Here is a 20,569-nt window from a genome sequence, read left to right as displayed (position 1 = left end):
AAAGAAAGGAGCATTTTAATATTTGTATTATTTTACTATTATTAGGAAATTTAGGATTAGGAATTAGGAACATAGAAATTAGGAAATAGTATTAATTTAGCGTTGTTAGAAAAAGGCAGCTAGGTGGCACTATGGATAGAGCACTAGGCCTAGAGTAAGGAAGACCTGAGTTCAAATGTGACCTCAGACACTTACTAGATGTGTGATGCTGGCCAGGTTACTTCACTCTGTTTGCCTCACTTCATCTGTAAGATGAGCTGGAGAAGGATATGGCAAACCACTTCAGTTTCCTTGCCAAGAAAACCCCAAATGGGGCCATGAAGAGTTGGACACAACTGAAACAACTGAACAACAATTATTAGGAAAATTATTTTGATTTCCAGGATCCCCTGAAAGAGTCTCATGGAACCCTTCCCCCCACTCCCACCCGTGTGCAAATGACATTTTGAGAACTACTGGTCTAGCTGTTATTAGCTGTTTTGTCTATACACAACTAGGTGGGAAGTTCCTTTAAAGCAGATACTTCCCTTTATCCTTCCCTTATTTTCTCTACCACAGCTAGCATACTTCTTGGTTCATTATAATGAAGCACTCCATTTATGCTTGTTGGTGTGTGGATTTATAGGAGTTAGCACCGATACAGGTCAGAGGTAAAATTCACTGCTAATTGAAGGTCAGTTAGAAATCAACGCAAAATATCTTCATGGTTGTAAACATTTTAACCAATGAGATATTATAAAATTAGGTTTATCCTTGATTTACCTCTTCCCCCTGCCCTATCTTTTTAGGAGCTTCCTCAGTTATATAAATGAAGTATGCCTGTATTCCAATATGCTTTTTAATCTAAGTCATAGATTAAAACACCCAACAATATTTGTCCCTCTGGGGACCATTCATGGTATACTCCTTAGTTAATAAGACTGACATTGCTAATTATTTTTTGAGTGTGGGCATTCAACCATCAAGCATTCACTTAATCCTTAAGATAGTCTAGACAAGTGGTTTTTAAGCTATGCTCCATGAACTTTTTAAAAAATATTTTCATAACTATATTTCAACATGATCGGTTTCTTTTGTAAGCTTTCATATTTTTCCTACAAAGAGCCACATTTAGATACTTAGAAAGCTTGAAGAGATAAAGTTTAGGTAAGAGTTTAACTGTATTCTATGAAACCTGATGTGTCCTGCATGTTTTGACTAAATGTTCAGAGAGTTGTATATTATAAGTATTTTTGATGCATACATATTTCATGTTTTGGAAGAAAACATAGAGCTATCATTGAAATTTTTTCCTTGCTCCCCAATATAGATTTAGTAGTCAAAATCAACAGCCGGTATCAACAAACCAAATAACATCATTAACTTTTACAAAGAAGTATTTACGAAGGAAGAATAGCAGGGACTGAAGTACATCCTCCCCAGATTTCTGGGGCATACTCTCTTAAGTGCAAAGAGTGTTTTTTCTTCCAAACAAGGGAAATTGCTATAGGATGCTACTGTGTATCTTGTATTTACTAACATATGAACTTGTTATCCTCTTAGAAGCCCCCTGAGGGCAGAACTGTTGTATTTTTTGTTATTTTTTTTTTATCCTTAGAGGATAGCACAGTGCTTTGCTCAGAATAGACTCTTGCTGCTTGTGGATTGATTGCTGTTTTCTACAAAGCACCACATTTAGGCACTTAGCTTAAAGAGTCCTGGTCTAGTAAAGTGTCTCCTTACTGTACCGCAGGAAGCCTGGTGTGCTCTGCATGTTTTGACTAAATGTTCAGGGAGAAAATTTCAATGCTACCTTTTTGTTTTTTTCTAAAATATTAAATATGAGATATGTAGGTATCAAATATACTTATGCATCCTTTTTTTGGTATGAAAATAGGCTAGCCTTCTTTTGTTTTGCTCCTAAATTCGTCCTATAAGGTTGTTATCTTTATCAACTGCCTGCTGTGTGTTAAACATCACGAAGGAGGGATCTAGATGGCACAGCACTGGACAGGTCAGGAAAACCTGAGTTCAAATCCAACTTCACACACTTCCTATCTGTGTGATATTGGGCAAGGCATTTTGCTTCAGTTTCTTCATCCTTAAGATGAGCGTCACGATAGCATCTACCTTCTAGAATTGTTGTGAGGATAAAATGAAACAGCATTTCTAAAATGCTTGACAAACCTTAAACCACTATATAAATGCTGGCTACTGTTTATTATTATAATGTATACCAAAATGCCTTCATGGAACTCAATAGTTGGTAAGCTGTAATACAGCTACACATAGCTAAAATATAAAATAGAACATACTACATATATGAAGGAGGTACAAGCAAAGCCCAGGGGAAAATTTGAGGAAAGGTCTTATTCAGTGTCACAAGATATTTAAAGAGTTTATTGCTGGATGTACCCAATAAGTATATTCAATTTATTATTCAGTCCCATGACATGGATACCTCCTTGGACAGTATTACGTTTGTTACAGGGCATGAGCAGAGCCATCTGCCTGTTTCTCGCCATCTGTGTGCGCTAACTCAGGGCTTGGCCACTTTAAGAATGATGAAGCTCCCGGATGCTTCTGGGCAACCATGTGTGATTCAATATTGAAAGACTAAGGCACTATGAGTATGATGAAGGCATTCTCTTATTGGCTGCCAAACAGGAAGAGCCACTGACTTAGTGGACCCTTTAAAAAGCAATGACCCTGCTGTCAACCTTTTCTCTTCCCACGTGATGATCAGTTAAGTCAGGACTAGTGAGTGGGTGGGGAAGGAGGCTTAGCCCTTCCCAACCTTGGTTAAAGAGTCACTATTCCCACGTGGCAGCTACAGCATTGGGCCTCTGGCTGCCTCTTTTGTTTTGCCTTTCTTTGCCTGATCGTAAGTGATTGAAGAGTACTGGATTCTGAGATGCATGTGTCCAGTCTTGGAAAGCAACTTCATGAGTCGGAAGGATTGGAGATTTTGGGTCTCTTGGTCGGATGGAACTGACTGGCGTTAGTTGGGAGTTCTGTGTCAGAGAGCATACCAGCAAGAGGATGAGCTCGTGCCCCAACCTGGTTTACCAAAAGACATCTATCTTGAGGAGGACAGTGCATTGTAAAATGCTTATGCATCAGTCTCACAAACGCAGTTATTGTGTCCTTTGGTATTTTTATAATATCTGTAGCTTCATATTTATGTCCAACTGCAAAGATTAGTAATCCCCTGCCTGCATCACTACCTAGTAAACAACAGTTTATTTCCTATGCACCATGCATTCAGCTTTTCATAACATTGCTTGATAATGATGGTATTTGACTGATCATAGCATGTTATTGCACTGGCTATTGCCTTTGACCACAGTGAGACTTTCAAACTATATTCTAAACAACTGATGTTTAGCAAGATACTGTAGAGCATATATGCAAATTAGCCATCACAGTATGCCATTTTCACATTCCCAGGTAGGACAATAATTGTGTTCCAGTTAGCGCCTTCAAATAACTGACTTTCATATGCAGATTCAACAAAGGGATTTAACAGAACAGGTGAAATGAGCCAAAAAGAGCATAAAGAGAGGAAGAGAAAAAAAGCAGAAATAAAACAAATGAAATACAAAATTAGAAGCAATATTCAAAACAACATCAAGCCGGAAAACTGAATTCAGTGAGAGAGAAAAAGAAAACAAAATAGGATAAAAAGGAAGTGAAAGTGTATTTCGAAAGAACAAACCTGTGCGTCAGAATTATAAAATTCAACAGGAAATAGCCAAATAATATCAAAACCTATGAATTAAATTCAGCTCTAAACTCAAAAAGAATTCAAGGGAAAATGAAGTAAAACAAACACTTTTTAAAAAAAGAAAATTTAAGAAAAAAAATAAAATTTTCAAAGTATACTTATTTCTGATCTTGTACCACTATTAAAAGAAAATTCTGCTTTAAAAAAAATCAAGAAGTAAATAAAATAGAATTCAGACTCCCAAGTGGAGGAAATATAAGAACTTCTAAAAGATAATTTGTTTTTCCTAAGGCAAGCCTCTGCTTGTAATTATGGCTGGAGTTGGAGGTGCTTAGCTTAAATATGGGTGGAGTCTTTCTCTCCTCTTTTCAGGTGATTTTTCTAGTAGATACCCTAACCTACACCCAAATTGGTGAGGGAAGGGAGTAGGTGGGTTACTTAAACCTGCTTCAGGGAAATGGGAAAGTAGGGAGGAAATATGCCTCAGGCTCCCTAGAGCCTCTGCCTATGAGAGAAACCACTCAAGCTCTCTACTTACCTTGACTGCTTGCTCTCAGGGCTCCTCTCCACCCTTCTAACCTACTTGCCTTTTTCTTTCTGAAGTTATCGCCTTGCAAGCAAATCCTTCAGTGCTGAGTCATAAGTGGCCAGCCTACAAGTGCCTAGAGATTTCATCATCCCCAAAGTACCCAAGCTCTGAGCTAACACAGTAAGTTGGCTAGAAAAACTGCCAGGGCAGCTCTGCACATGCCCTTTTAATATTCATTACTGAAATTTAACTGAGTCTAAAATTAGTTTTGTTTTTGAGATTTTGTAACACTTCTTGAAATAAGTCAGGTTGCCCTGAGTTGTTGCAAAACCAGGATTGGAAGTCATTTCTGAAATAGCTCTGGGAGGGCTGAGAAAGCTTACATTGTTTTAGGGTTTTTTCCCCCATGGTGATTTATTTTTCCTGTTTTCTTATGCATAAGCAAACTCCTGGAATGCATATATAAAAGCATGTACCTGTTTCTTCTCATTCCAAAACCAAGTGTTGAAATTAGTCACTTCCAAAATGAACAGACCAGAAGGAATAGCTTTGATCAAACATGAGCTCACTCCATTTTTCCAGATGTTTCCTGGCAATTTGGTTTAAAGAGGTGCAAGGAAGTAACTCAATGAATGCTACATGTGCTGAAAAGGGGGAGGAAATGAATTACCAAAGAGAATATGTATTAATAGAAGTTCAATATGTGGACAAATAAAAGCACATAAACTTAATATAGTACCTGCATTCAGATCTAAAGGAAATGTGACTGGAATAATTACTGCTGCAAAAAAAAACCGCAAAGTATTAGATAAACTTTTTTTGTGATTAAATTAGTTACATGCTTCTGAGGAAGAGTTCTGTTATTATATTTTCAAATTTGTGAATTTTAATTTTTATTCCTTTCATAGTCAGCTGACAGTTATAATTAGTGTTCATGGGTGCTCCAATATGGCCAGTCACCTAGCAAGAGTTTATTGAGTGCTTGCCCAGCACCAGGCATTGTGGAGGAGAAAGGAAGAAAAAGAAAAAAAATGTCTACCCTCAGGAAGTTAATGGTTGATTTGGGGAGACAAGATTAACGTATAGAGCAAATAAAGAAGATTTTGTAAAGTATTTATCCTGTCTGGGGCTTTTTATACAGTTACCTGGATATTGACTTTCCTGTTAGAGTGTGAGCTCCTTGAAGGCAGTCACTGTCCTTTGCCTCTCTGTATCCCCATCACTTATTAGCACAGTACCCGGCACATCATAGGCACCTAATAAATGTTTATTGACCAACTGGCTAATTTGTATGGTTCAAGATTCTGTAGGCATTAGCTAACATTGGCCTGAAGATGTGGCAGTTAAGTGAGGCCCTTAAAGAGTGGGTAGGAAAGAGGTGGAAGAAAGAGAGAGGACATTCCAACCAATAGACAGAAATGAGTAAAGGCCTGGAGGTAGGAATTAGCATGGGATGTTTTGAGACTGAGGAAATTAGTCTGATTATTTTGACCATCTTGGAGATTAATTCACATAACTCTCCTGATCCACATTAATTCCACCCACGTTTATAAAGTTTCCTTCCATCCTAGTGGCCATATGGATACCTCTATATTGTTCATGATAGTAGTCTAAAAGTCCATACATAGAGTCAACTAATATATATGGAGAATGGCTGAAGAATGAGTGTTTTGGTTAACTATTATACCTAGCCATTTTCAGAAAGTTAGATTATGAAGAAGTATCCTGTTTTTCTGTCTGTAAAATGATAGCAGTCTGAATTTAGTCTAATTTTATTCTCACCCACTCTTATTTTAATGGATTTTTTGCTAAAACAAAACAAACCTGACAATAGAGTTTACCTTTTTTTTTATTCATAAGATACCTCCAGATATTATAGTGTCTAACTTTGTATATATAAAGTATCATTATGGTAACATGACAAATTTTATGATTATGTGGTTTAATCTGAATGATTAAGTTCTGGCTATCTACTTTAAATTCTGAATGTATTAAAGTTTCCATGTATCTTGCAGCAGGAAATATGTATGGATTATTTACAAACAAAATTTCCTGTAAGTGTGATTTCATGTTTTCTTAAGGCAGGGAGCCAGTTTCCTGAAACAAAATACTCCACATGACATCCTTCATTCATGAAGCTAATACTCTTGAACCACAGCAAGGAAAGCTTTAAGTTATTCCATGGCTGTGAACTGACTGACCAAAGTTGTAGTTACGGCCAATTGCTGTGACATAAAGCAATAAACTAATTGATTCCAGTGCTATTGGTATACAAATCATAAATTTGATCTTAACTTTAGAGTCAGCTAGTGTTTCAACAATCCGGCTAGCAGCTGCTGTGGGGGGGGTGTAAAATCAACAACCAGCTCAGAGAACGCTGCAAAAGCCCAGGTTCTTTTGATCTGCTTTACTAAGGAAAGCAACGTTAAGGGGTTAACAAGCTTACTTTAATCCAGCATACAAATACCATTCACTTAGTTCAGGGGAAAAAGCCAGCACCCTGAACTTCAGAGCAAATACAAACAAATTACAAACATCGACAGACAGGCCAAATACAATTCATAGTTACCAACATCTAAGTTCAGCCCAGGAGCTCGTAACAAGGGCTGGCCCAGAGTCATGCATACCACCACAGCTGTGGGTCAGAGCTCCGAAAAAGAGAAAGCCAACCCCTGGTTTTATATCTTTTTCAGGGTCAAGGGTGAGTCACACATGCAACTCACCCATGTGACCTAAAATAGTCACAAAGAGGTGACTTAAACCCATGTGGTCTAAAAACCTCTGATGTCACAAACATGTCACTCAAACCCATGTAAACTAGGCTTTCCCTTGAGGCAAGGAGGTCATCAAGGACTCCTAATTTAATCAAGGAAGTAAAGGCCAAACTCTTCAAGGGCATTTGGTTGAACTAAGTGCTGAGAGCCCATTTTGATTGCCAACACAGCTAGATGACTGAGTTGGTAGAGGAACTCAAGAAGACCTGAGCTCACATGGAACCTCAGACATTTACTAGCTGTATGATGAGCCTGGGTAAGTGTAATGTTAATGGAATATGAAGATCTTCCCCATCCATTAATAGGCCTATGTGATCACATGTGTTCAATCACAGCTGTGATACATCCTGAGTCATATAGAGCCCATTGGGGGAGGAGCTTGCTTAGGGGAAAGTTTGCTTACTGAGAGGCTTATAGGAAGGCTTTCCCACCTTTTGGTACTAAGCTAATTAGGCACTGAATCATGAGAGTTGTGATGCCTTGGCTCTGAGCTTATTAGCCAAAAATGTATATATACTCTGAAGTGAGATTTTGCTTTGGAAGTTTGCTCGTGAGAAGGACCTTTTGATTTCCTGGTCAAGACTCTGAGTAGCTGTTTGTTCAGAGCCTCCCCCCACCCAACTAATCAAATATAAACTCTCTCTCCATCCAGTGATGTATGCAAAGTGTATAGCAGTATTACTTTGTTCAGACAGTTGGAGTCTTGTCTGTTGGTCTTTCTGCTAATTTCTCTGCTTGTACTTTCTCCACATTCAGGGTGCTGACCTTTCCCCTGAACTGGTGAATGTAATTAAAGTAAGATTGTTGACCCCTTTAAAAAGTTGTCTTTCCTTTAAAAGCAGATCAAAGAACCTGTGCTAGCAAGCCATCCTGGGTGGGCCTGGGTGCTTGCTGTTACAGCAAGTCATTTAACCTCTGTTTGCCTCAATTTCCTCAACCATAAAATGGGGGTGATAAATAGCACCTACCCCACAGGGTTGTTGTGAGGATCAAATTTTATAAAAGTACTTAGCACAGTTTTCTGAGGACCAACTTACTAACTCTAGTTAGAGTCACATCACTAGTATAGTTGGCTGGCCACCTACCTAGCGATGATTTTTTTCCTGTGGAAGTTCCTGAAACAAAGACGAATAAAGGATGTCCCTGAATCCTATGTGACTGTCCCCATCCCCTTCTAATTTTACAGTGAGGGTGGTGAGGTAGGTAAGAGAGAGGGCAGAGGGTTCTAAGAAACATACAATTCATGGACCATATTTCAACTTTGTTGGTATTAGATCCTTGTCCAGTGACCAGCAAGTAGACATAGATAATGTTGGAGGAAGTGAATCATATCAGTCTTGAAATTCTTGTTATAAACAAAACCAAATGAAAGAATAATATTTTTGTCAAATGGACATATGGTTCCCAGAAGAGGCAAAAAAAGGAAATCTGTGGAGTGGGTTTTATCATATACACAAAGGAAACAAGAAACATTCTTCCATGGGATATTGAGTCATCATGTGACAAGTATTTGCAAAAAGACAACCATGAAAATAATTGCATCTTATTTACCAAGATGGAATGCTAAGGATGATTACTTGATGACATCAAAGCAAAGGTTAAAAAAAAAGGTCATGATTGGGAGAAACGTATATGAAAGCTTGATTTAGGAAGAAGGAATAATCCAAAGACTACCTATGGGACTTCTTTTTAAGATGGCAATAAAGTAGTTCATAGGGAAGCCCAGCTCTCCTACATAAGCCCCAGGAACAATCTAAAAAGGGCCCCAGGAAGCCCAAAGATAAACCTCAGGAGAAATACAAGCAAATTTCCTTATCCAATATGTAACTTCATAAAAAGATAGAAGCAATCGGAAGCTGGTGGACAGAGGTTGCTCTAGGAGCCAGTAGGAGATGAGGTAAATGGGCCGCAAGATGGAGATCTCTGCCAGGGAAGCTAGCACAAGCTCCATCAAACAAACCTGAACCCTTTTGGTTCACCTTCTGAATCACCTTCTGGTGATTGACCTGGATGGTTTGTGGGGTGGGGGTATGAGGGAGAGGTGGGACATAAGCCAGCAGAAGCTGTAGTTATCAGAGATCTAAGACCATACTCTGGCTCTTGTTTGTCAGAACAATAGTGAAAGAGCAATCCCCATAGCACTACTTGGGGAGCAGAGTACAGGTATGTGTATTCCTTAGGAAACAAGGAGCCGAAGCAGGAAATGAGGTCCACTCAGTGCTTGGGGGAGTTGAGACAAGTATGATCTCTAAAATCCTGCTGGGACCCGGCATACAGCAGGGTATAGGACTGGCTCCTAATTGGAGATTGTGGAAAGAGGAGACAGAAACTGAGGCCAGAATATACAGTGGACCACCAAAAGGCGAAAGTCAGGGATTGAGGTAAAGGGTAGCTATTCTATGTATCTAGGCATTGGTAGTGACATCCAGATTGCCGAAGGGAAAGAAGGGACAGGACGAAGCAGACCTTCCTGACCTGTCAAGCAATGCGAGAAGAAACTGGCCCAAGCGCAAATTCTCAATTCAAGAAATGAGGATGAAGATATGAGTAAATAGTTGAAAATAACAAACACAGGGAAGAAATAATACGGGTTAAGAGAAACCGAAGAAGTAATAACATCAGAAGAGAGTGAATTCACAGCAACTTTAGAGGGGGAAAATGGCTTGATCACAAAGACTAGTAAGTGACAAGAACCAGAGTTAAAAATTAAATTATAAATGAAGTTAGAAATTGGGAGGAAAAGAATCAAAGAAGAATAAATACTTTTAAACAGTTACCCAACAGGAGGCTCCCTAAAAAAATAGAAAGAAGCAAAAAAGCTCCACGACTAGAATATAACAAGAAATATTAGAAGAAAGTCAAAAGACTTAGAGAGTAAAAGCATATAAGGTATTTATTGTTAAAAGCAACTCTTCTGGAGCCCTTTCCAAATAGATACATAAGCAAAAGATACGAACACAATTCTCAAAGGAAGAAATCCAAGCTATCCACAGTCATATGAAGAAAGGCTCCCCATCACTAGTAAGGGAGAGACAAGGTAAAAGAGAAAGAGTGGGGATAATAGTGGGAAATGGTCTGCAGGCATGCTCTTTGGTGAAAACACAATAGCTCTGCTGAGTTCATAGGTGGCTTTGATACATTTTATAGCAAGGAGTGCCAGCTCATTCACAAAGGCAGGATGGCCATAGTAGTAAGAAAAACTCTAAATTATAAACATGTCCTTAGCACAGTGCTTGGCACATAGTAAGTAAGTGTTTATTGATACACATGAAAAGGATTATGGCTATAACAAACCAGACATTAAAGAACATTTTGTGGCAGTCAAAATTTAGTTGAGTCTGATATAATCACCTGATTATATCTTATAGAGAATCACTGTCTGGGCTAGGATTAAGAGTTATAACCTGTATATGTGCATGTGTACACATAAACACATATGTGTATATACAGATGTATAACATAGTTTATTAAGCTTAATTTACACATATACGTATACAGACACATTTGAGACTGAGCCTCTCTGTCTTGCCCAGGCTAAAAGTATAGCAACCATTCAGACCTGACTGATTGGCATTGAAGTTTTGATCTGCACTATTTCCAAACTGGGCTGGTTTGCCCCTCTTGGTGCACTCTTCACACTTCTCTAACATCCTTTTCCTCCCCCACTCCCACTCCGTGGGGGGCTCATCATATTGATGCCAGACTTAGTTTGCAGAGGCCTTCTGCAGTTCAGAACTCCTGAGCGCAAGAAGTCCACCAGTCTCAGACTCCTCAGGAACAGGGATTACAGGTGTGTACCGCCATGTCCAGCAACCACTGTATTCTTGCTTAGTTTGATGTGATTTTATACCTCCAGGAGGTAAACTTCCACATGTGAACGAAGGTGTAGGACTGTTTATTTGGTTATAGTTAAACTATTGGCAATTAGATATGTACTTTCTTGAAATACTTTTAAATCTGAAACATGTACAAGGCAGGGACTGGAAACACAAAGAAAAATCTAGTAGACTTGAAATAAAATGTAGCAGTGCATCGTCAAACACAAGCCTGGCTCTGTGTGTGTGTGTGTGTGTGTGTGTGTGTGTGTGTGTTAAATAAGCTCTTTGCCTACTCCTTTTAGATTTTAAAGTTTCGGGTTGGCTCATTACTATATGTAATTTATCCTTTTCTCTTTGCTATACCCTCGTGTGGTAAAGTAGGGTCAGTGGGAAACCTAACTGGTGCCTCATCTGTAGCATGCACCAGGTAAAATTGGGCTCAGTTAATCTACCTGGCCATGAGACTTATTGTGTGCCTCCTCCATTCTGACCTCATACTTCCTCCACAGTAGCTCTGTTTAGCCAGAGAGGCTGAAATCCTAGAAGGGGGGCAGCCTGATTTATTACCTGCTTGTTGTGAATTTACGTTTGTGATTATTGTCTGAGTGTTAGCTCACACCCTGCCCCCTTCCTCCTTTGTTTAACTGCTGTGGGATTTAGTGCCATTAGCTTCTGGGCTCTACAGACGTTTCAGCAGTTTTGAATAACAGGCCCATTTCCCCTGTAGTCTGTCTGCCCTGAAATCGCCCTTGCCAGCTTCCCTGCTTTCCTAGCTCCACTCTACTCTGCTTTTAGTCAATGGGTAACCCTGTAGGCACTGGCCCCTCAGAACTTGTTTCCAAGGGTTTTTCCCTGACCTAGCTCGGTTCCTTTGAGTTTGCCAAAAAAGGGCTGCTGTTACAGGGCCTGTTCATTGGCCTTTTCTCATAAACAGTTTCAGAACATCTACTATAAGCAGTCAGGCAGGTGAGGGTGCAGGCATGCCAAGATGATGTCTGCTGCCTTGTTCTTTTGACAGAATTGGTGATTAAAGTGAATTTAAATATAGCTTCAAAATAGTTTATTCTAGAAAAATGAACACATTGTTTTTCATTATTATCACCAACTAATTCTATATATTTATTCTGGCAACTGACAGATGTCATCAATACCATCTGAAGAAAATGTATTTTGGAAGAATAGCGCATCACATTTTGAAAATCTGTATCCACCTTTAATTTGTGTCCCTGTAAAACGTTTAAAAATTAGCCCTATGACCTATTTTTTGCTACATCCTGATGTAACTCTATAAACCCCCTACTGTGTTGGAAGGCTGGTTGGGGTGCTTTTCCTCTCACTTTAATGAGACTCCTTAGCCCTGGATCTATACACATAGACTGGGTTCAGAACTGCTGGAGCTTGGCTCCTGAAAAGAGGAGTCAGTTTCTTTTCCTTCTGCTCTCTAGCTCTTTATAACCCCATCCCAGAGCCTTAGAGAGAATTACTTAAAATTTTGGTTTGGCTTATGTCCAGGGTCTCTCCAAAATGGAATAGGGAAACACCCAATGTATAACATAGATCAGATACAGGACAGCTGTTTATTTCATCCATACAAAAGAAACATTTAACAAACAAAAGACTCATAAGAGCACAGGGACAAATTTAAACATTAGAAAGGCAAATTAAAATTACTATTATACTCAACTTTGAGGCTGATACCTAAAATATTAAAACATGAAACATTAAGACTTAATGTAATTGTTAAATAGACATGTCACCCCCTTAGGTCTGTACTCAGAACAACTGTTTCAAAGTTCATGTCTTCTGACTGTCAAGGCTTGTGCATGCCCCTGTCAATGATCATCTTCCCGAGGAGGCACTATATAGGTCCTAGGGGACATCTCCAGTAGTGTAGGAACACAGGAGCTCCCAAATAGTCACTCCCCTCAAAATCTATCTGTCTAGATTGTTGTTTGAGTAGCTGTGCTCAAGCAAAAAAAAAAAAAAAAACACAAGCCAGACAGACGAGGCAGCCAGAGGCCTGATAGCCAAGCCCAGAGATCACTTGGAGAAGCTCTTGCTTTAGTGGCCTTGTGTTTTGTGAGGTTCTTGAGGGTACAGGCCATCTTTTTGCCTTTCTTTGTATCCCCATCATTTAGCACAGTGCCTGACACATAGGTGGTGTTTAATAAATGCTTACTGGCTGATGGACCCTTAATGAATGCCAGGGTTAAGGAGAATGCCCCTTCCTTCCTCCTTATAGGAAATCCTAGAGAGAAGGAGCTCCAAGCTACACATTCAGGAGAGGAGAAATAGCAATGGAGAGTGAGACTAGAAGCGTGTGCTTATTCTCATTCTCTCTGTCTCTCACTCTCCCTCTCTCTAGTTGATTCATGTTTTATCACCTAGATTTATAAGAAACTAATTACTATGTAAATTCAATTTGATGTCAAAGAAAGTTACTTTTTTTCACTGTTTTTCCCATTAGTGCTTATGCATCTTTTAAAAAATATTTTATTTTTTCCTCAATTACGTATAAAAACAATTTTTAACATCATTTTTTAACATGTAGAGTTCCAAATTCTCCCTAAGATGGTAAGCAATCTGATATGGGTTATGTCGAAACAAAAAAGATACAGTGAAAAATAGTATGCTTTGGTCTGCTTTCAGACTCCATCATTTCTTTCTCTGTAGGCAGATAGCATTTTTCATGATGAGTCCTTTGGGATTCTTTTGGATCATTGTATTGCTGAGAATAGCTAAGTTATTCATCAACAATATTGATGTTACTGTGTACAGTGTTCTGGTTCTGGTCACTTCATTTTGCATCAGTTCATGTAAGTCCAGGTTTTTCTGAAATCATCCTGCTTATCATTTCTTGTGGCACAATAGTATTCTATTGACTAGCATTCCATCAATTTCTAATTCCTTACCACCACAAAAAGAATTGCTAGAAATATTTTTGTACAAATAGGTCCTATTCCTTAAAAAATTTTATTATTAATCTCTTGGGGATACATACGTAGTAGTGGTATTGCTGGATAAAAAGATATGCAGAGTTTGATTGCCTTTTGGGCATGGTTCCAAATTGCTCTCCAGAATGATTGGATCAGTTCACAATTCCAGCAATGGTGCGCCTCAGTTTTCCCACATCTCCAATATTTATTTTCCTTTTCTGTCGTATTATCCAATCTGATAAGTGTGAGATGGTGCCCCAGAGTTGTTTTAATTTGCATTTCTCTAATCAATAGTGATTTAGAGCATTTTTTCATATGACTGTAGACACCTTTGATTTCTTCATGTGAAAACTACCTGTTCCTATCTTTTGACCATTTATCAGTTGGAGAATGACTTGTATTCTTATAAACTTGACTCAGTTCTCTATATATTTGAGAAATGAAGCCTTTATCAGAGAAACTTGCTCTAAAGAAATTTTTCCACAGGTTTCTGCTTTCCTTCTCATCTTGGTTGCATTGTTTTTGTTTGTGCAAAACCTTTTAAATTTAATATAATCAAAATTATCCATTTTACATTTTGTAATACTCTCTATCTCTTGTTTGGCCCTAAATTCTTCCTTTATTGCTATATCTGAGTTGTCTCTCCTTTCATACTAGCCCAGGGTTCCACAGATCAAGGGGGCTTTACTGATTACCTTCTATTACACTCACAGTATGTTCCAAAAACCTAATAGTTTAAGCTATTAAAGCTTAAAACTATACTAAGGCTCTTGGGATACGAAAATAACTATTGGACTTAATGGTGATAAACATTTGTCTCAGTATAATTGCAGTTCAAAGGTAGAGAGAGTCTCTCTTGAATAGTGATATTGTCCTACAGAGATGCCAGTCATATTAGACCAAATGCCAGTGAGAAACAGTATAGATGTTAGATGCCAATTGTCTCTAGTCCCATAGGTGAACTGTTGTTTCAGACGTGCACCAGGATTCAAACTCCAAGGCCCAAAGTTTCCTAGATGAAACATATGTAGAATTTTTGGACAAAGATGACATGACAATAATAGCAGACAACCCTACTTCCAGTAAGGCAAGGCTGTGGGGTAGTCTGGACCATTTAAATGAGGGTATTCTCCAGATTATCTAATAAAGAATGAGGAATGAAGAGCAAGGAGCTGGGAAATTTAACACTAACTGTGCCACAGCATAAAAATGACTGGGACAGAAGAGACATTAGGTCAAGTCATGCATCCTGGGGGCTGGGACCAAACCAATAAAACTGGATTTCACCAGTTCATAGGAACTATATACTTTAGTATATAGTTATACATAATAACTGTATACTTTATTTGGTTTAATTATTCCAGACAGTACAAATTAAAGTAACTTAGCTCTTTAGTGACATAGCAGTTGGAAAGCAAGGCAGACATTTTAAAAGCTTTACAAGTAGTGACAACTTTATATCTCAAGAACTCTTCAGGTACTGCATATTCAGATACAGTAGTATATAAGATGTGTAATATCTCTGCAAAATGAAAATTTACTTTATATTTTCACAACTTCTTATGTGATCTGTTCCCTTCGGACTCTTGATAAAATTAACTGAACTGACTTACACTCGGACAATCCTCATTTCCTCAAATTCAAATTTCCCCAAATTCCCACCTTTCAACTGATTCAGCCCCCGTTGATCCCCATGGTTTTCACCCCCTTGAGATGAGTCTTGCCTCCACTACTCCTGACCTACTAAAAGTCTTTAATTTTTTTTGTAGATCCTCCACTCTCTATAGGTCCCCACTTACTCAACAACTATTCTTCCTACTAAAAAAGTCACCTTTGTGCCATCTTCCTGTTTCCTACTTGCCACACCTTTCTGACTGGCTCCTTTCCCTGATATTCTGCCCTTGCTAACTGCTTCCATTGAGCTCTACTTTCTTCTTGGGATGCCAGATCCAACATTGACTCCTTTCTCTTGCTTCCCTTTAAAATATCCCTCATGTGTGTATTTCATACACTTTCTGCATTGTAGCTGTGCTATGGCAGAGGTCTAGCTGGCTATAAAAACCATCCATTCACAAGTCCTACCTTAATTCCATATTTGTCTTCAAAAGTTCTCTTTTTCTTAAAACTGATTTTTAGAGTGATGTTTTATAATCTCCTTCCAGTTTCTATGGGAGGTTGTGGGAGGAGCAGGAGAAAAAAGGACTTGAGGCAAATAATGTGAAGGAAACCATTTATGTAGGTGTCTTGGAATGGTTTGGTATACTAAAGTGAGTCAGAAGTTAAATTTTGGGAGAAATTTGGCAAAATTTTGAAGAAATTGGAAGAACAGTCTCCAGGCCCAGATACTGGTCCAGATTCTACTTCCAGATTGAAAAAGAAGCAGGAGACAGGGCAAGAAAGGTATAAAAGGGATCAAGGATGATCAAGGAAGATTAGGGGGTAGAACCCGAGGAGGAAGACTCAAGAAAGAAAAGGAGAAGGTAATTGGCAAGGTAAGTAAAAAAAGAAAAATGGAACAATTAGGTTGATTGGTAGATGAGGCAAATTGTTGAAACAGAGATGGAGGAACAGAGAAGAACAGCAGAGAATCCTGTTGGCTATACTGTGTGCAGGGGAGTAATGAATTATAAGGCTGGAATGGTATGTGGGGGCCAAGATATATAAAGGGCTCCATTTGATTTATGAGATTACAGGGCGCCACTAGAGTTTATTGAGTAGCAGGGTGACATAGCCAGACCTATGCTTTAGGAAAAGGACTTTGGTATCTCTGTGGAGGATGGATTGGAATAGCAAGAGAACTGAGGCATTTGCCCTTTTGTCCTCTCTTTTTTAGAGGGAGACCAGCCTGTACTTTGAGTAATTACTTGGCTGTGTCAGAGAAAGACAAACCACACACTGTGCAGATCATTAGAAAATTCTTGCTTTCCTTATCTGCTGGAAGCAATATCTTCACTTAGTGCCTCATCTGGCTAACTTTCATGATGAACTTCTGTGCCAAACTTTCTATTGAACAGGCCTGTTCATCTGCCTTCCTGATCTTCGTGTCTGGAATTGTTCTCTGCCCTCGCCCTATAGCCAACTGCCTATTTTTTTTTTTTCCGAACCTTGAATTTACTCCTCCTCTTCTGCTTCGTTCTTTTCCAATAGTCCCTCAGTAGGTGGCCTGGGAGACCACAGGAGTGTCTGCTACAACTTTTGCGGTAACCAAAGGTGGAATTTGATACCCATAAATGAGTGCTCATAGTTTGGTAACCAGGTCTGCTCAAGCTTATTCATTTTTGCATATGAACACAGCCCATCCTTCCAAAACTTCTGGGCCAAAATTTTGATTTAGGTTTCAGGAATAGGTGGCATATTCTATTAAGTAACCTTGTCCCTGTGGAGAATCTGTTGGTTGCCAATTTCTGATGTTAGCAGAGAGAGGAATTATCACTTCCTAAGGGAAGCCCTTCATTCATTAGGAAACTTTTCCCCATGATAACCAATGGGCAGCTAATCCTTCTAAGTAGGACACAATGAAGACCATTTTGGTGCAGATCTCTGGGATTGGAAGTCCATGAACAATATTTATTAGGCCAGGAACTGTAGAAATTAATTATCTCACCTCCTGAAAGAAAGGAGAGAGACAGTGACTTACAGTGCTCTCAGTAAGCAAGGCATTGGGTAGAGCCAAGAGTTTACTTCTCATATGGTTGCAGATCCCCTTTGAAGTGTAATTTCCCAAGATTCGTTTCAGTTGTCACTAGGTCTCTGGAGCCCCCTGCTGGGGGGCTAGTAGGGTAATCAATCAATTCATAAGCATTTATTTAAGAACCTGCTAGGTGCCAGGTACTGTACTGGGTATATGAAGGTATACTGAGGATATAAAGACAAAAACGAAACATTGCCTGCCCTTGAGGAACTTAAAGTTTGCTGGCAGAAGTGGTTACATTGTATGAACCGAGCCCCGGCGAAAGAAGTTTGATTCCCATTGGAGGATATTGTTCTATCTTGGTCAGGAAAGTCAATCTGTGCTTAGAGATTAGTGCAATTACAGGGTGGAGGGAAAACTTTCCTTCTGGAAAAGAAAATGAGGTTTAAATCATAACGCATTAATTAGTATAATCCAGAGACTAGACAGAAGCCATATTTAATATTCTGACAATCCAGGGGGCTAAGATGAAGGTGGAAAAGCCAGAGGCTAGAGCAGAGATTGTAAACCAAGGTGATTTCTATGGGATCAGCAAGCTTTCTTCTAGAAGTACTGATGAAATACTGTCTGAAATCTGCATCCCAAATGTTTTGTCCTATTATGGTAGCTACTCCCTGGTTACTTTGGTTTATAAATAAGCATGGTCACAGGCTGTGTGGTCATGGGGGCACATGGTCATTGGAAAAGTCCACCATGCTGCCTCCTGATTCAGCCAACCTGTTGAGACTATGTACTTTGGATTCTCTTTCTTCTCTTCCCTTTCACACCCATAGTCCTCATACCCTGGGCTCTTCAGTTCTACTTCTTGTTTGCCTGGGCTGTCCATATAGTGTACTAAGATTTAAAAATTGGAACTTTGCACACAAAGTGGACCATCTAGTGAGTACAACTTTGCTAACTTGTGAGTTTCATCGGGTTAAAAGTTTAATTGATTCCAAGTGGTAGGAATGATGTTTGTTTCCAGAGGCAAATAATCTTCATATATGCTGAAAAAACATGTCAGGAGAAAATAGGAAGGGCATGTATATAAATAAAGATTTAAGATATATGGGTAGAATAGCCCAGCTGGGGAATTTTGGAATGAGTAATATAACTCTTCTGTAAGTTTTTAAGTAGTCAAAGTTAAGCACAAAAATGAAATATGGTCAGCAAAAAACATGATAAATTGTTACTTGAGCAGTTGTGCAATACTGGAAAATTTTTGGTTAGATAAGCAAATTTAACATGGCATAGGCATAGCCCTTAGTTTCCTGTCTTTTTTTTTCCGTTAAAGATGTACTGTCACAATTTGTATACTTCATATGTTATAGTTTCCCCTCCCCTCCTGTCCTGTACTTCCTTTTCTATCATTACAGCCTTCATTCAACTCAATGTAAGAAGCATTTGTTGCTTACTCCTCAGTACTTTGATAGGCATTGAGACAGCAACGTAAATAGCCCCTGTCCTCAAGGAATACTAGGGAAAACGTAAATAAATGCAAAATATACACAAAATCATTTTGGGGGAAGGGAGCATGGGCAGTTGAGGAGATCAGAAAGCACCGCAAGTGGGAGTTGTTTTTTGAGCTGAACTTTAGAGGAAGCTAGGGATTCTTAGAGGCAAAAGTTAGGAGGGAGAACATTCTTATCACTCAGCATTTTTTCAGGCCATTCCCCCTTGCTCTGACATCCCTTCCATTCCCAATTCAGTTCTGCACTAGTCCTCTCCTCAAATCCCTTGCCTCCTCATCCTATTGCCAGACATCCCTTGCCAGACTTTAGTATTCTCATTTATTCTCAGTGTCTGTCTTCTCCACTCTTATTTATGTGCTGCTGAACAAAGATGGAGGAAGTCACATTATAACTTCATGCTATACAGCTCTTTTTGTGGTGGTAAAAAATTGGAAATTGAGCGGCTACACATCATTTGGAGAATGGCTGAACAAGTTGTGGTATATGATGATGATGGAGTATTATTGTGCTGTGAGAAATGACCAGCAGGATGCTTTCAGAAAAATGTGGAAAGATTTAGGTGAACTGATGCAAAGTGAAGTGAGCAGAACCAGGAGAACATTGTACACAGTCACAAGCAATATTGTATCAATGATCAGCTTGAGAAACTTAGCTCCTCCGATTAAGACAGTTCTAAAGGACCCATGATGAAATATGCTATCCACCTCCAGGTTGAGAACTGATTAACTATGAGTGCAGATTGAAGCATACTTTTGTCAGTTTGTTTATTTTTCTTGTTTTTGTGTGTCCGTGTGTTTTGTTTTGTTTTGTTGCAACATGGCTAATATGGTAATATGTTTTGCATGACTTCACAAGTAGAATCAATATTATATTGCTTTCTCCTAAGGGGTGAAGGAAGGGCAGGAGAAAGGAAGAGAATTTGGAATTTAAAATTTTAAAGAATAAATGTTTAAAAATTTTAAAAATGTAATTGGGAAGTATTTAATAAAATAAAAATATATTTTAAAATTTTTAAAAAGAATGCTAAAAATAAATGAACAGGAAACAAATAAAACTTCATGCTATACAACTTTAGCTGAGCCCTAATTGCAGAAAAGATTCCCTATCTACCTACGAAAGCTTTTCTAAGCCTTCTCTCTTCAGATCTCCCGCACTTCTACTCCCCTTCCCCCTAAGCTGAGGAACTCTCTTCTTTACTGAGAAAATGAAGGTCGTTTGATGTTAGCACTTTTTTCTCCCCTTCTCTTCCTGTCAAAACTCCTTGACATTAAATCCCTCCCCCCGCTTTTTATTTCCTTCTATTATTTTTATTTTCCTCTTTTTAATTTGTTTAATTTTTATTATATTTATTTACATTACTTATTTTATTTTCCTCTTCTGTTTGGCAGTGAGGTAACTCTTCTTGCTAACACCAACCCCTGTATCTGTGCCTTTGATTCCATCTCCTCTCATCTTCTCTAGCACATGGTAACTTCAGTAATCCGCAGTCTCTGGTTTTTTCCTTACTGCCTTCATTCATCTTCCCATTCTTACAAACTACCATCCTCTCAAGCTCTTGCCCTGTATCTCCTTCCTTTTTCAGTCAAACTCCTAGAAAAGGTCATCTCTGCCTCCACTTCTCTCATTCTCTTCTCAGGCCTTTGTAATCTCACTTCTTCCATCAT

General features: G+C 38.8%; 1 protein-coding gene across 2 annotated transcripts in view; it reads left to right on the top strand.

The window, feature by feature from the left end:
• The window catches only part of BORCS5 (BLOC-1 related complex subunit 5), a 135,625-nt gene that overhangs the window by 46,651 nt on the left and 68,405 nt on the right, over nt 1–20,569 (top strand). The gene's annotated exons all lie outside the window — the stretch shown is intronic.

The sequence above is a fragment of the Trichosurus vulpecula genome, chromosome 5, assembly GCF_011100635.1.
Source record: "Trichosurus vulpecula isolate mTriVul1 chromosome 5, mTriVul1.pri, whole genome shotgun sequence".
In the NCBI taxonomy this organism is placed as follows: domain Eukaryota; kingdom Metazoa; phylum Chordata; class Mammalia; order Diprotodontia; family Phalangeridae; genus Trichosurus; species Trichosurus vulpecula.
This window is presented reverse-complemented; position numbering and strand designations above follow the sequence as displayed.